Source organism: Rhinolophus hipposideros (assembly GCF_964194185.1).
Source record: "Rhinolophus hipposideros genome assembly, chromosome: 4".
NCBI lineage: Eukaryota > Metazoa > Chordata > Mammalia > Chiroptera > Rhinolophidae > Rhinolophus > Rhinolophus hipposideros.
The window spans coordinates 10,975,921-10,991,580 of NC_138050.1; the positions used below are offsets into that span (position 1 = coordinate 10,975,921).

Here is a 15,660-nt window from a genome sequence, read left to right on the forward strand (position 1 = left end):
ACCCACCAAGGCATCAGGCATGCGAGTGAAGCCATCCTAGACTCTCCACACTAGACCAGCCAGCAGCTTAATGTCACCAAGTGACCTCAGTGTTACCACATTGAGCAGAAGTCTTGCCCAGCTGAGCTCAGACTGAATTCCTGACGTACCCACAATATTGTCAGATATAATAAAATGATTATTGTTTTACTCCACCAAATATTTGTTATACAACAATAGAAAACCAAAGCAATAGACCTCAATGAATATTTCTTGAACTAAAGTAACCCAAATTCCCAACCTTTGGGCATTTTGGATTTTGCTATTGATATTTTTCCTGCTCAGCTCCAGCTCCAAATAATTAGATTCATACAAGATAGAAATGAAAGATAAGAATTTCAATAATTTAACTTAATATTTTTGTGTCAAGTTAGTATTTTGATGAAGGCTAATTTAAACCACAATTTAATTGCATAAGTGATAAAATCACATTTGAATTATGGATAATGATAAACCACATATCGAGATTTCTAAACAATAATTGTCATTGAAAGTTATCACATGTAAATTATGGATGATGATAAACCACAATCTCTAGATTCTAAACAATAATTCTCATTGAGAGTTATTCTGTAGTGATTTATTATAGTCTGTTTGCAGTTTGCTCCTTATATGAGTACTAAAGTAAAACTCATAACAGTTTCATGGTTCTTTAGGATGTAAAAATACCTGGATTCCCAAACCATTCTTGTCTTGAAAGCAAATTTAATGGGGCACAAAAAATTTACACACTGATGGCATACCATTTGGAGTCAGTTACGTTTGGTTTCTAATTCCAATAAGCCACTTATTAGGAAGGGTGTGGGCAAGTTACTTAACTTCTTTGGTTTCTTCATCTGTAGATTGGGAATAGAAATAGCATCTCTAAGAGTTGAGTAAAACAATGGATTGGTTTTATATTTGGGATCTAGTAAGTAATGGTAGCTATTTTTAAAATGCTACTACCAGTTATATCTTTAATTTATAGCATCAAAAAGAATAACATACTTAGGAATAAATTCAACAAAACTAGTGCAAGACATATACACTGAAAAATATAAAATATCATTGAAAAAAGTTAAAGAAGACCTAGGTCAACAGATATCCATGGTCTGGAATGGACTGAAAGACTTAATATCATTAAGAGGCAATACTCCTCAAATTAATATATAGATTCATTATAACATCTATCAAAATCCAAGCTGCCTAGTAAAGATTATGTAGGTTGCCAGATGGGCACTGGACTTATCAGGGGGATCACTTCATAAACTTTGTAGATGCCTGACCACTGTGCTGTACACCTGAAGCTGAAGTAGAATAATGTTGAATGTCAACTATTTCATATATACGTATATATATATATATGTGTGTGTATATATATATATATACACACATATATATATATAATATAGTCGTGTAAAGTATAGCATAGGGAATAGAGTCAATGGTATAACAGCTATATATGATGTCAGAGGAGTTGTAGATTGGGGGCGGTTATCACTTTGTGAAGGGTGTAAATGTCTAACTGTTACATTGCTTTGTACACCTGAAGCTAAAAAAAATAATAAATCAAAAACAACAACAACAACTAACTCAACAGGACTCATAAATGCTTTAACAAATAAGCTCCAAGGGAGAAAAAAAAAAGGAGAGATAACCTACAGATAAAGGGAGAATTAAAAAAACATAAAAAAGCAATTATAACATATGGACCTTATTTGGATATTGATTTGAATAATGAAAAAAATCCAAGTTGCTTATTCTGCAGAAGTTATCAGAATGATCCTAAAATTCACAGAGAAAAGCAATGACCAGAATAACCAAAACAATCTTGAGGTGTTACAGGACTCAAACTTACTAATTTCAAGGCTTATTACAAACCTACAGAAATAAGAACAGTCTAATATTGGATTAAGGCTAGACATATATAGATCAATAGAATAGAAGTGAGTCCAGAAATGATCCATATATCTATGGTCAACTGATTTTCAACAGGAATGCCAAGTCAACTCAGTGAGGAAGGAATAGTCTTTTCAATAAATTGTTCTGGGGCAACTGGATATCCACATGCAAAAGAATGAAGTTGGACACCTACTTACACAATATACAAAAATTAACTGAAAATGGATGAAACACCTAAACGTACAACTAAAGTTCTGAAACTCTGGGGAAAAAACAGGAAGAAATGTTTATGTTTTTGGATACAGTAATGAAGTTTTAGGTGTGACACCAAAAGCACAAGCAGCAAAACAAAAAACAGATAACTTCGACTTCATCAACATTAAAAACTTTCGTGCTGCAAATGACACTCATGAAAGTGAAAAAAGATAAACTACAAAATGAAAGAAAATATTTGCAAATCATCTAAGGGATTAGTATTCAGAATATGACAAGAACTTAAAACTTATCAGTAAAAGGGTAAATAACCCAACACAAAAATGGGCAAAGGATTTGAACATACATTGCTCCAAAGAAGATATACAAATGCCCACAACATGCACATTATAATATGCTCAACCTCATAAATTGTTAGGGAAATGAAAATCGAAGCCCCAATGAAATACCACTTCAGATCCATTAAAATGGCTGTAGTAAAAAGAGAGCATCAAGTGTTGACCAGGATGTTGGAACCATCATGCGTTGTTGGTGGGATAGTAAAATGGTGCAGCCACTTTGGAAAAACAGTCTCGCAAAGTTATTATATGACCCAGTAATTTCATCACTAAGTATATATTAAAAAAAAAAATGAAAACATAAGCCCATGCAAAAATGTGTATATGAATGTGTATAATGGTCAAAAAGTTAAAATAATCCAAATGTTTATTAGCTGATGAATTTGTAAAGAAAAATGCAGTGTATATATCGAATTATAGTCAAACTAAGTTATTATCAAACTATAATGGAATTATTATCAAACTATAACAAAGAAATGAAGTACAGATATTTGCTGCTACATGGATGCGACTTGAAAGCATTATGCTGTTGTGAAAGAAGCCAGACATAAAAGGCTACATATTATAAGGTCCCATTTCTGTAAATTGACTTTGCAAATTCATAGACACAGAAAGTAGATGGGTGGTTGCCGGGGGCTGGGGAATGGGGAATGGACAATGCCTGTTTAGGGGTATGGGGTTTCTTTTTGAACTGATGAAAGCGCTCTGGAATTAGTAGTGATGAGATAGCAATGTTGGGAATATACTAAAATCACTGAATTATACATTTTAAAGGGCAGACTTGATTGTATGTGAATTATATCTCCAAAAAAATCCAATAGAGGAAGATAAAGAAAGGGCTGAAATATAATTTACTGAAAATTAAAACAGGCAAACTTCGGTGAAGTATTCTGCCCATGCTGCAAAAGCTGTTAGGTTAATTTGTGATTTTACATTGGTTTGTCAGAGGCAGAAAACTTTGAAACTGCTTCTGCCTAATTTTTGCTATCTTGAAATTTTTTGGAGCTGATTGACCCGCAGGCGGCTTTGACCCAAAGAATGATACTGGGGAATCAGATGTTGTGGCTTCTTCTCTTGCCTCTCCAGTACCCGGTCCTAGGGGCCCTGACAAGTCACACCTCACAACAGGACTCATTTCTCTTTTTGGGAAAGGGACTGCTTGCCCTAGCTCTAGTCCCCTGGAGGAATGCTAAGAACTAGGTACACAAACTAACTACATGGCATTTGACAATTCTGAATGCTTCGGAAATACAAGTTAACAATAAGAAGTCTTCTTTCTTACAATTGACTTTAGTGGGATAAGCAGACCTAATCCTTAATGTCATTCTAAATTGAGAGTGTAATTATTAGTGAGAGGTTAATTTGGATTTAAATGTTTTTCTACACTAAATGGGAATAAACAACACTGATAAACTTTTCTTTTGTTTGCATGAACTAAAATTCTGGCTAAGGATTATGCAGTTGAAATCAGACCTGCAACAGCGGATAGCTCCTTCAGAGGAGACATACATTTATTGGCAAGAATTGATTTATTTTTCTATGATTGATTCTAATGCATCAGCCCAAGAGGCTAATATATTGCAGCTGACATTTAATGACATACGGTCTGTAATGGAGACTTTATAACCCACTGCTATGTTCCCCTTGTTCTCTCCCCTCCCAGCCCATTCCAGCCCTGATAGCCCCAGGTAGAAGTGGTGTGTGTGTGTGTGTGTGTGTGTGTGTGTGTGTGTGTGTGTGTGTAGCACCTGAGACACTTTATGTCATCTATTTATATTTATCTTTGCTTCAGAGTACTAGATGCCTCAGAATCTAGATGCTTTGGGCAGCAGCGTCTGTGTCTATTTCATCTTTGATTCCCCAGCATTCTGTATAGTGATTGACACATAGCAGACATTTAACAAATGAATTATTAGGGAATTAACAAGTGTAAATTGCAGGTAAATTTCCACGTGAGCACAGTATAGCATCAGCCAGGAGGAGGTTCTGGGATGGGTTCTCAGATTGCCCCCATGGTTGGAAGTTCCAAGAGAAACGCTGCTGCTGCCTTCACTGACCCACTTGCACTAACAAGCTTGAAAACAGGGAACAGGTTAGAAGTGAAGGTTTAAGTGTGAAAGGATTTAAGCGGGTTAATGATGCCATCCACTCTTGGTCCACGCCAGCCACACTCCTGCTTTTGCACACGCTCTTTGCCCCACCACTGGATTTCAGTTTGCCACCCCTTTCCCTCTCCTTACCTCCCTCGCCTGCTTTATTTTTCTCCATAGCAATTGTCACTGTATAGTCTAATTGTTTATTTGTTTATTGACTGTCACCTCTCCTGCCCCACCAGCATCTAAACTGATTGTATATTATGTGTTCTTTTTTAATTTTTTTATTGTAGTTACATTCAATTTTATATTAGTTTCAGGTGTACACTATAATGGTTAGACATTTATATAACTTACTAAGTGATCCACCTGATAAGTCTAGTACCCACCTGGCACCGTACAGTTATTACAGTATTATTGACTGTATTCCCTATACCATGCTTTACCTTCCGTGACTGTTTTCCTTTGCTCGATAGTGCTATGGTAGGAGTAGTTCCTGGAAATAGTAGTTGCTCAATAAATACTATGGAAGGGAGGGAGGAAGCAAGAAGAGAAGGGAGGAAAGGAGGAAGGGCAATGGAAGAAAGAAGAATGAAAGGGGAAAAAAGGAAGTATCAATTTAAAAAACATCCAAAGGCCTTGCAAGCTTTTTAGAACTTTAAATATATTCAGTAAACTCATGGTTCACATATTTGTTTTGTTTAGCTCACATATATTTTAAAAATTAAGAAAATCTACAAATTTCCCATAAACTAGTGCATTACGAGTTTCTCCCAAACAATCAGTTCTGAGTAAACTGGGGCTGTGCTCCTTTATCGTCACATCGGTTATCTAGACCTCAGTGGCAGCCTCAGTAGGGGACATGGGCTAAAATGACTTCATATGGCTGGAGAATTTAAAGTAGGAATGGAAGTTGGGATCTTTTCTGGATTTTCTGAGTGGCCCTGATAAGTTCATTGTGGGTGTGTAACCGAGGAAGTCCTCAGAATAATTCAGATTCCCATGGAAACCTATATTCCCAAGGGGGTTCCATTGAGAAAATAATGCACAAATCTTTAAACCCTGGTTCATTCCAACCCCGGGGGCTTAACTGAGAGGGGCAGGTGTGCCGAGCAAAACCCTCAGCTGATCGCTGCCCCAGGAACTCTCCCTAGAGCACCCTGAACACTGCAGCTCTCTAGTGGGGGGTCTTGGGTGTAAATAGGTTAGGACATGTTCACCTACTCAAGTGGTAGAATCACAAAGCCTACTTAGCTCTAAAATATGCTTCATGACACATGATTCCATCACCCCACACATCTGTTCGTTCACCCAACAAATACTCAGCACCTACTACGTGCCAGGCCCTGTACAAGGTGCTGTGTATTCAGAGAGTTGGAGGAGTCAGCACGCTGATCCTGTCCTCACTGTGTGATCAGAAAAGAGACAGGTAAGTAAGAAGATACACGTTAGAATATTGGAAGCACAGGAGGGTGTCAAAACAAATAGCAGAGGCTCTAACACTGCAGGTTTAAAGTTCAACATGTAGAAAATACGCAGTTATTCGAACCTTTTTTCCTGAAGTATTTGGTGGTAACCTCTGGAAAAAAGTATTTAACTTATCCTTATAGGCATATGGACTTCCTTTGGAGTTCTTGATTTGCTTTGAAATTTTTCGCTATAACTGACTAACAGCCACGTTGCCGCCTCACTTTACGCACACAGATATGTCATATTTTGATACAAGTAGCTGAGCCCACCTTTTTGCACAAACCCAATCAAGCCTTTCTCTAACCTCCCCAAATTGTTGATATTTTCATTACTCATACTACATACACCAGCAAATCTATCAATTCCAATTATTGTTAAATAAATTATGTGTTTTTTATTTTATAGTGTATAAAGTAGCATGTATTTTTATTGTGGTAAAATATATAAAACATGAAATTTACCATTTTAACCCCTTTTAAGTGGACAGCTCAGTGGCACTAAGTGCATTCACAGTGTTACCATCACCACCGTCCACTGCCAGAACTTTTCATCATCCCAAACTGAAACTGTACCCACTAACCAACCCTCCCCTTTCCCTCCTTCCACAGCCCCCGATGACCACGGTTGTGTTTTCTGTCTATGGATTTGACTACTCTGGGTACGTTATATAAGTGGAATCATACAATGTTTGTTCTTTTGTGAGTGGCTTATTTCATATAGCATGAAGCCTTCTGGTTTCATCTATGTTGTAGCATTTCTGAAAAAGGCAGAATAATATTCAGTGGTATGTACGAGATACCAGATTTTGTCTATCTATTCATCAATTGATGGACTTTGAGTTGTTTTCACCGTTTGGCGATTGTGAATAATGCTGATATAAAAATTGGTATAGAAATATGATTATTATGTTTCTGGCTGCTTTTAACTTTGCAGAGTACTTTTATGTCTATAATTCATAAACCCTATAGGACGTGGAGTAGATAGTATTTTTCTCTTCTAGCAGATAAGAAATCCAAATTATTAATAAATTAAGTCTTTTTTTAATATAGGGACAGTTTCTGACTCTTAGCTGCAGTATCTTTTTCTCAACATACTTTTTATTCTTCACTCTGATAATTCTTCACCAGCTGAAGTTACAATGAAGGCTAAAGTAAAAATATCCTTATTGAGATGCAATTGGAGGGCAACTGGAGGGCAAACCAAAGGTCTCCTTTTACTTGGACATGCTAAATGAAACCAGTAGGCCCATAATTTGGGAGAAAATCAATTTTTAAAATTTATCTTTTAGGCATCAAATGCAACTGTTTTTTTTCCATCGAGATGACAGTCTGGGCTAGCTAGCTAATCCAGACTCAGTGCTTCTCCCCACCCAACTACACCTTTGCTGATAAAATTCAAACTTTGCGTATACTGTAAGCTGGGAAACTGTCTATAATCCAAATAAAATATTTAAATCTTGATTACTCACAGGCTTAAATCATACCTGATACAGATTCACATTCTGTTCTTGGATAACCATCTTCATTCCATTCCAGAGATGCCAATGCTGTGTTTGAACAGAGCTTTTGAAAAGTGGAGAGGTCCTCAGAGAACCTCTGAGGGAGGCGAGTAGAGGCGAGGTATGCAGGCGTGGCAGGGTCACACGCTGTGTGCCATGAGCCCTTCCCAGGGAGGCTCCGGCTGATTTCCACTCATACGCTTTTTCTCCACTAAATTCATGTTTCTTTATGTCAAGAACATGAAGCAAGATTTTGTTTTTTGATATAGTGCTATTATCTGTGCTCATTCTCATAGTTTCTCATGGTTTAAAAAGATATTTCTGACAGTTAAAACTGCTCTAGTTATTAAAATTCTCCACTTGTTAAAATCTCTCTACTTGTAATAATTCTACATCCGTGGAAAAGAGTCTGGATCTTACGGTTTGCCTGGATTTCTGCTTTCTGCCTTCACTTGCTGCTCCTGACCATGTCTAGAGATGGCTGGTGGGCAGTTGTTCTCTTTGATGGTAATACTTGCTTCTCCCTGCTGGGTCTGGGAATTAGGACGCTAAAGAACTATTTGATTTGTGCTGTTCGTTCCTCTGTGATATTGCTTCCTTGGGAGGGTTGCCAACTTTAGCAAATAAAAACACACCCAGTTAAAGTTGAATTTTAGATAAATAACCAATAACTTTTTATAAGTATACCCCATGTGATATTTATATAAAATATTTATATAAAAATTATTTGTGATTTATCTGAAATTCAACTTTAGTGGCTGTCTTATAATTTATGGCGATCCTGTTCCTTGGAGTTCTGCTACTCAAAGAGTCAGAGCTCATAGCATCATTAACTAATAAAAACAGAATCAACTACTCTTGAATCCAGACAGCATGGCTCAGATGCCAGGAAGTGTAATGGCGTGTGAGCCTGATGATTTGGAGTGCCCTAAATTGGACAACAAACTGCACTGTTGGAGTTACAGAAAGAGATAAGGAGGATTTGCCCCTCAACTTCTGATTCTCATTTAGAAGCACACGCTGATCAAGTTTACCTTCCCAGGTGATCAATCTGGAAAGCAGGATTTGTAAAGCCAGTCAGGGAAGAGGAAGTAAGAAAGAAGGTGAGGCAGGCTCTGACACGTACTGAACTTTGTTAGTCCTGAAAATTTGGGGTGGGTAGGAACTCTACCAGGGAGTGCATGTGTGTAGGAGAGGGTGAAGGAGAAGATGGGCAGGGAATTGGGAATATGAGCTCCCAGGAAGAAAATAAAATCAGCTTATATTCTAATATATAGGCTCACATATATATTATAATTAAAATAATTTATTTCTTGCCTAACCCCAAAACTGTTTACCAGAGATCCTCAAACAATTTAGAGTTATCACACGTTTGTTAATTTTATTATATGTACACACTTGATGACACGTATAAAATGAAGTTAAAATTTGCTTTGTTTTGAAAATTTTGTAATTGAAAGACTGCTGCCAACAGAAATGTTGGCAGCTTTTGGGAAACATTAATACTCTTTTCCTGAATAGATGTGACCAAGGAGCTTGGAAGTCCTGTCAGTGTGCTGCTGGGCAAAGGTACAGGAGACCCCTGATTGTGCTGTGGCCCCAGGCAGATCAAATACCCGCGCTTCTACTTCACATCCCCCCTTTTCCTAAGCGGAGAAATGGAGTACTCGTTCTATATGTCAGTGTGGCCCAGGATCGGGTTAGTCTCTGTGGAGGATACAAAAGGAAAGGGTGGGATGCCCGTTCTTCAGGACCTTCCAATCTCGTTCTACTGAGAATCACCTCCTCCTTTCCCCCTTTTTGCCAGACGTGGTCCTTAGCCATTTAGCTGTTTTCTGAGGAAGCAGTAAATCAGAATCTGTGGAAATAGGGGTATACCATGCTCTACACCTCCCTTAGAGTTACCTTAGAAGAGATCACAGAGGGTGAGTTAAAAATAATTTTTACAGTTCGTACCCATTATTTTGAAAACTGCCACAACCCCACTCATTACCCAAACAGGTAAGGAGACATAAACATTTTCTCAAAGAAAAAATATACAAAGCTAATGAATATCCAAAAAACTTTGGTTTTAGTAGCAGTAAACAAAAATAATGCAATTAAAATAAGGTACCATTTTCTCTATAAACTTAGTAAAGTTTTGCGAACATGTAAAATTCAGTGTTGGTGGGAATGAGGTGAAGTGTTTATTCCCATTTACTGTTGATAATAGTTTGAATTAAAGCTACTTTTCTAGAAAATAATTTTATAATATCAAACACTATTGCTTTCATAATAGAAATCTTAGAAATGGTCAAGATACTTTGTAGACAAAAGAAAGAACAAACAAAGATAGCAACATTAAACAAAATAGAAATGCTTTAAGTAAACTAAATGTTTAGCTGTTTGGGCATAGTTTATTTCATTTTTTATGTGCAAAAGATGAAATAATATACATCAAATATCTGTTATGAATTTTTACTATGGAATTTTAAAAACATGAGGAAATGCCTTTGTCATATATGTAAATAACAAGGAGTAATACAGATTATATATAGTTTGGGACCTATTGTTTTAAAATAGTGGAAAAAGAACTGCAAAGAAATATAGAGTATGTCATCTGTGGTTATATATAGGGAAGCTTGATTATAGGTGATTTTATTTTTCATTTTGTTTTTTACCCTTTCCTATATTGCCCAGGTAGGTGTTCTATAGCAGTCAGAAAAAAAATATATAAGTGGTCAGGTGGACACCCAGAACTTGATTCCAAGAATTGAGACTGTGAACATATTATTTACTAATTTATTCTTCACATTTATATCTACTATTTGTCTTTGGGGTAAATCAATTTATGAAAGCATGAATTTTCTCATGTATGAAAAGGGGGCAATATTGCATTAAACTTAGTCCCAGGTTTGTTATGAGAGTCATTTGAAATAATAAATATGAAAAATGCTTGTCAATTATAAAAATCTAAAAAAAAAAAATCGAAAAGACTAATTGGGGTTGATCTTAAGACATGTGTCGAGGTGGTGACTACCAAGTGTGAGGGTACAGTCTGTGGCTGTGCCACATAAAGAAGCCACAGGACTTAATCGACAACCAAGCCTGTAACCCCCTAGGAGGCTATTCCAGAGCCTTTCTCTGCACAGTCACTGCCCATAGTGTTGGAGAGCTAGGGAGGTAGTCGTCTGACGGCATGAGGGAAATAAAGCGGGGTTGGCACTGTGAGACAGATAATGACAGGACTTGGCAAATGAGGCAGGAGGCTTTCCAAATTTGATCTTGACTGCTTAGAATAGAGCCAGCCATATTAGGTGCTGTTTCATTTGCTTTGGGCCTGGGTGTCACCAAAGGCCGCTAGTTTCAGCATAATGAGCCTAAGAGTGGCCAGTCTGCTGGATGGATCTAAGGGTCAGGAGAATGGAGGAAAGAGTCCAGCTAGGTCAGAGTTTTCGCAGTTCCCGAGAGAGGAGATGATGTGTCTGGACAAGGCCTTGCTGGGAGGCAGAATGAGTGTCAGATTTCTCAAGGAGAGAACTCTGTAATATATGCAGCAGGAGAAGGAAGGCTCAAAGATATCACTGATATGTATCCTCTGGAGACTGGAGAAGGGCTGCATTCCTTCGCAGTGTTTCCTGAGAGACAGAATACACAAACTGACAATAGTCAGACCATATGTGACAGCAGAGCATTGACATACATCCTCTGCAGCAAACAGCCCCTGAAGACAAACCATAGCCTCTCAGCAATAGGCCCAGAATGGTTCTTGGCCAATGACAGTCAGCTTCCCTATCTCAGCACTAACTAGGCAAAAATGCTCCCCTAACCAATCACATAGGGTGCCCCACTTCCAGCTAGCCCTCCAGCCTTTCCCATGCCACAATCTCCAGGTCACACGTTGAACCTTCCCTTTTTTCCACTATACAGCTTTCCCACTCCTCTGCCCACTTTTGAGTCTCTCCCAAGTGCCTGTGATGGTGGCTGCCTCCCTTGCTATAGTAAACTGAATAAATCGCCTGTTCTCAGATGGGTGGTCTTCAATGATTTACAAACTCCCGTATCAGCCTTCAGCTCAGCCACTCTTCCCAGTAGTAATATATAGGGAGGTAATTTTGGTGTATTTGAGAGAAGGCATTGCTAGGAATCACTTCTAGCTCCCAAACTCTTACTCTGTGGCCTTGGGCCATCTCTTAACCCTTTGAGCACCTATCTCCCGAACCTGTAAAGTGAAACTTGTCTATCACAAAGTGATGCAATTCTGTGTCCTGGTCTTCAAGGAGATCTGGCCTGTCCCAGTCTAAAGAGGAAGTTCAACGGACACTTAACTATCTACAATTATACGTTCCTGCCTGTAATTTCTAAACCCAGAAAAACAGAGAGAGAGAAAACAAATGAGGGAGGGAGGGGGAGGAAGGAGAGCAGGACTGAGGAGGGCAAATTGTCTCTCAGCTCTGATCTAGTTTAAAGCTTCTCCAATAGGGAAATGTGAGATCTGGGTTTCCAAGCTCCTTTAAATGAGATTAGCTTCAGTTGTGCTTGCCAAAACCTGCTGCGGCACCACCTTTTTCTCTTCCAGTTTGAGCTATGCTACACTGTGACCTCATCAGTGTGAAGAGCGCCTAGCGGCTTCTAACAGGAAGGGAAGTGTCCAGGCATCGCCTCTGCAGGAAGGGAGGAGTGGGAGTTGGGTTGTACAAACAGCAGTGAGGGCTAGTCTCCATTCTGCCCTGGCCCTGCAGAGCTAAGACACAGAAGCGCTCACAAGGCCTTTCCAGTCAATACCCAGGACCTGAGAGGAAGAGCTGCGGGTGCTGAAGAGGCACACATTTCCCAACTTTACATTTCCATGCCACTGCCTTTTCCACCAAGTCAAACTGCCTGTGGAGGCTCTTTTCATTCTCCACATTTCCTTTCTCATACATCACACACATCAATGCACTAAATAGGATTTAAAGATGCTCCTTGACTTACAATGGAGTCATGTTCCAATAAACCGATGGTAAGTTGAAAATATTTTAAGTCAAGGATGCACTGAATATACCTAACCTATCAAACATCATAGCTTAGGCTGGCCTACCTTACACGTGCTCAGATACTGATATTAGCCTACAGTTGGGCAGAATCATTCTGTTGTGCTGCCCAGCATCCGGAGACAATATTGTACTACGTTTCACAAGCCCAGGAAAAGATCAAAATTTGAAGTGCGGTTTCTACCGAGTGCATAGCGTTCGTACCATTGGAACGTCAAAAATAGTTCAGTTGGAACATTGGAGGTTAGGACAGCCTGTAGTAGACACATTCAATTTGTTCTTACAATTGTTGAGTTTGGGGCGTCACAGTGAGAAAGAACAAATCAACAGCAAAGATTCCACATAAACAGTACATTTCATTTGAGGCTTTCTCTCTGAAAAAGTATGGAAAGGAATTGCATTGTCTTTGGAGTTGGTGAAAATTTCCTTTAACATGGTATGTACAGCTTATTGTGATGAACTCGACAATACTCTTTCCTACCTTGAAGAAATCTGACAGACTTGATTTCAGTCCTGGTTCCATATCTTGTTCTTGTTGCAATTTGGGGCAAGTCAGTTGCCTGCTTTGGACTGCAGTTACCACACTTAAAATCACTTGTCTTAACCAAAAGGATAAGATGAGATAGTGAGTGAGAAACTGGACAAACTATCTTTTGAATGTTATCATGAGGAGAATAAGAGAGGGCCAGAGGAGGTTGAGTCCCTGTTACTGAGCCAACATTTCAAGGTCAGGAGCCAATCAGTGAAGAACCCTTGATCTAATTCTCTAAAACATGCAGGAGGCTATCAAATTGAGGCCAAAAAGAAAAAGAAAAAGAAAAAGAAAAACAATACACATACTTAATCTTATTATGATCAACAATTAATGGTTGTCTCTCTAAGTAACAATATTTAAATTATGTCTTTGGACCAGCAGCTAAATGAAAACAATTTTTTTATTCCACCAGCTCCCTTCTCCAGCCACTTCCTTTGTACTGGCTAATTTTGATGGAAAGACAATGCGTAATAGTACTGTTTCAGACAATGAAGTAATTACTACCTAGGATATTTTTCTCTTACAGGAGAAAGTGCCTTTTTATTTTGTCTTTCCTATTTTTCTTCCAGTAATGAGGCTGAGTAATGTTGTTTAAGCAACTGGAAGCTTGCTGGCTTCCAGAAGCAGCCACTGAGAAAAGACTGATCAGAAATGAGAGGAGAGGGAACAATTAGCCTAAGAATAAAATTAATTCTAAGCTTTGACTCTCTCCAGGGTTCTCTCGGGTGTCATAACTTATGGTTAATGAGGGTTCCGAGGGGGAGGGTCATAAGTCAGTGTCACTCAGCTGGTTCAGTGCAGGCTGTTGGACTAAAAATATCAATAGACTCCGCCCTTGACCACAGGGACCTGGAATAAACCACAGCATGGAATAACCTGACCTGCCCCTGAAGGAAGAGAAGCTGCTGCTAAAATGAGAACACGCGTGTGGTTAGGTCGACATATTCCTTGGGCCCCAGGACTCCCCCCAGGAAGCTTGGCAGTTTTTGGGGACAGCATGCCACAGTTTCCTAACCCTAAACAAAGGAAATCCTTCCTAATCTCTAAACAGAAAAATTTCTACATCACCTCCATGGATCTCAGGATAAATGGCCTGCATTTCTCTGAATGTACTCTGCGCTGCTGTTTTTAATGTTACTAGTCTATGGATCAGGACTCACTATACAAAATCACAGCATTTATGGGCTGGGTGTGATCTCAAACGTCGTTTTCGCCTGCGGGTTACTACACTGAGCTAGAAAGAAGACTCCTTGGCAGTGTAATAGAGCATTGTAGTTAACAGCAGGGACTCTGTACCCAGGTAGTTTGGATTTGATTTCTGGTTCAATCACTTCGCTTCTCTGTCTCAGTGTCCTCATATGCAAAATAGGAATAACTAAAGTATCTACCTTAGGGTGTTGTGAAGAGTCAGTCAGGTAATAACTTAAAATGCTTCGCGTAGCTGGCAAATTAAGGGCTTTATAATGATTGCCCATTTGTCAAAGGATTTCACAGAGTGCTACATAATATTAATTAAATGGTTTAAAAGTTTTGTTAACCACAAAAGAACCTATGTATATTTGAAAAGTGGTAAATCATATGTATGGGAAGCATTATTTATTCAGTGTACACACTGATTAGTGAGCACTGTTGGACCAGTTGCAGTTACTAGAAGTACATTTTCTCCTCCACAGTGTTTTTCCCAGAGTTCGGAAACTAAAATTCATCCACTCATCCATCATTCATTCATTCATTCAGCATCTATTGAGCACTTGCTGTGTGTCAGACACTGCTCTAAGAACTGCAAATACAGACGTGAACAAAACAGTGAAAAATTTTGGCCCTGATGTTGGTTACCTTCTGCAGTAACGAGTAACCTTTCAAGTCTGCTATTTTTTAATATGAGAAAACTGAGGTTCGGAAACTCCTCAGCTGTTTGTCCAAAGTCACACAGCTCGTCCTAGATACCGTGAGCCCCAATCACTTCAGACTTTTAAAAGTCTTGTTTATAGTGCAGCTCTATAAATGTCCAGAAGATGTGTTCTCCAGTCAAACTCGCTAAAAGAGCAACAGTGCATAAATGCCCCAACTGTCTCACATCTGACTACATTAGGTGTTTTCCCAACCCACTGGGGACACCACACGTACCCCCTTTCCTCTCTTGTCCCATTCACCACACCAAGCCATTTCTGTTCTCTCCATTTACAAAACTTCTCAAAGCCAGAGTGATGAGGGAGAACAGCAGTGATGATAAAGAAAGGAGGATTTTCACTATGGAAATGTTATTAAAGGAAAGACAACTTCATCTTGAGAATTTCAAGCTTTGTACTCTGTTAGCTATGCTTCTATAACTGTTGGGATGAAATACGTATGTGGTTTTTATTTTTATTTTTTCAGTTTGTTTCCCGTTTGTTTCCTAAGGTGTTCAGAAATAATCTACTTTGCTCTCTCAGAACTTACATACTTAATTAAATTTAAATCTATTTTTGTATTCTTGTTCATATAGACATGTATAAGAAAGTGTGTAAATAAGCAGTTAAGCGTGTAGTTTTAGGTGTGTTTGTGTGTGTGTGCCATTGCATTTCTTTTCTAAAACACCATC

At 38.6% G+C, this 15,660-nt stretch overlaps 1 protein-coding gene across 2 annotated transcripts in view; it reads right to left on the minus strand.

Moving 5' to 3' along the window:
- The window catches only part of STARD13 (StAR related lipid transfer domain containing 13), a 490,614-nt gene that overhangs the window by 460,959 nt on the left and 13,995 nt on the right, over positions 1 to 15,660 (minus strand). The window contains exon 1 of one of the 2 annotated variants that reach the window (XM_081045612.1): positions 7,518 to 7,609. The exons of the other annotated variant lie outside the window; for it this stretch is intronic. The gene's annotated coding sequence lies outside the window, so the exon portion shown is untranslated. Of the gene's footprint in view, positions 1 to 7,517; positions 7,610 to 15,660 lie in introns of those variants that run through there. 2 annotated transcript variants of the gene reach the window in all.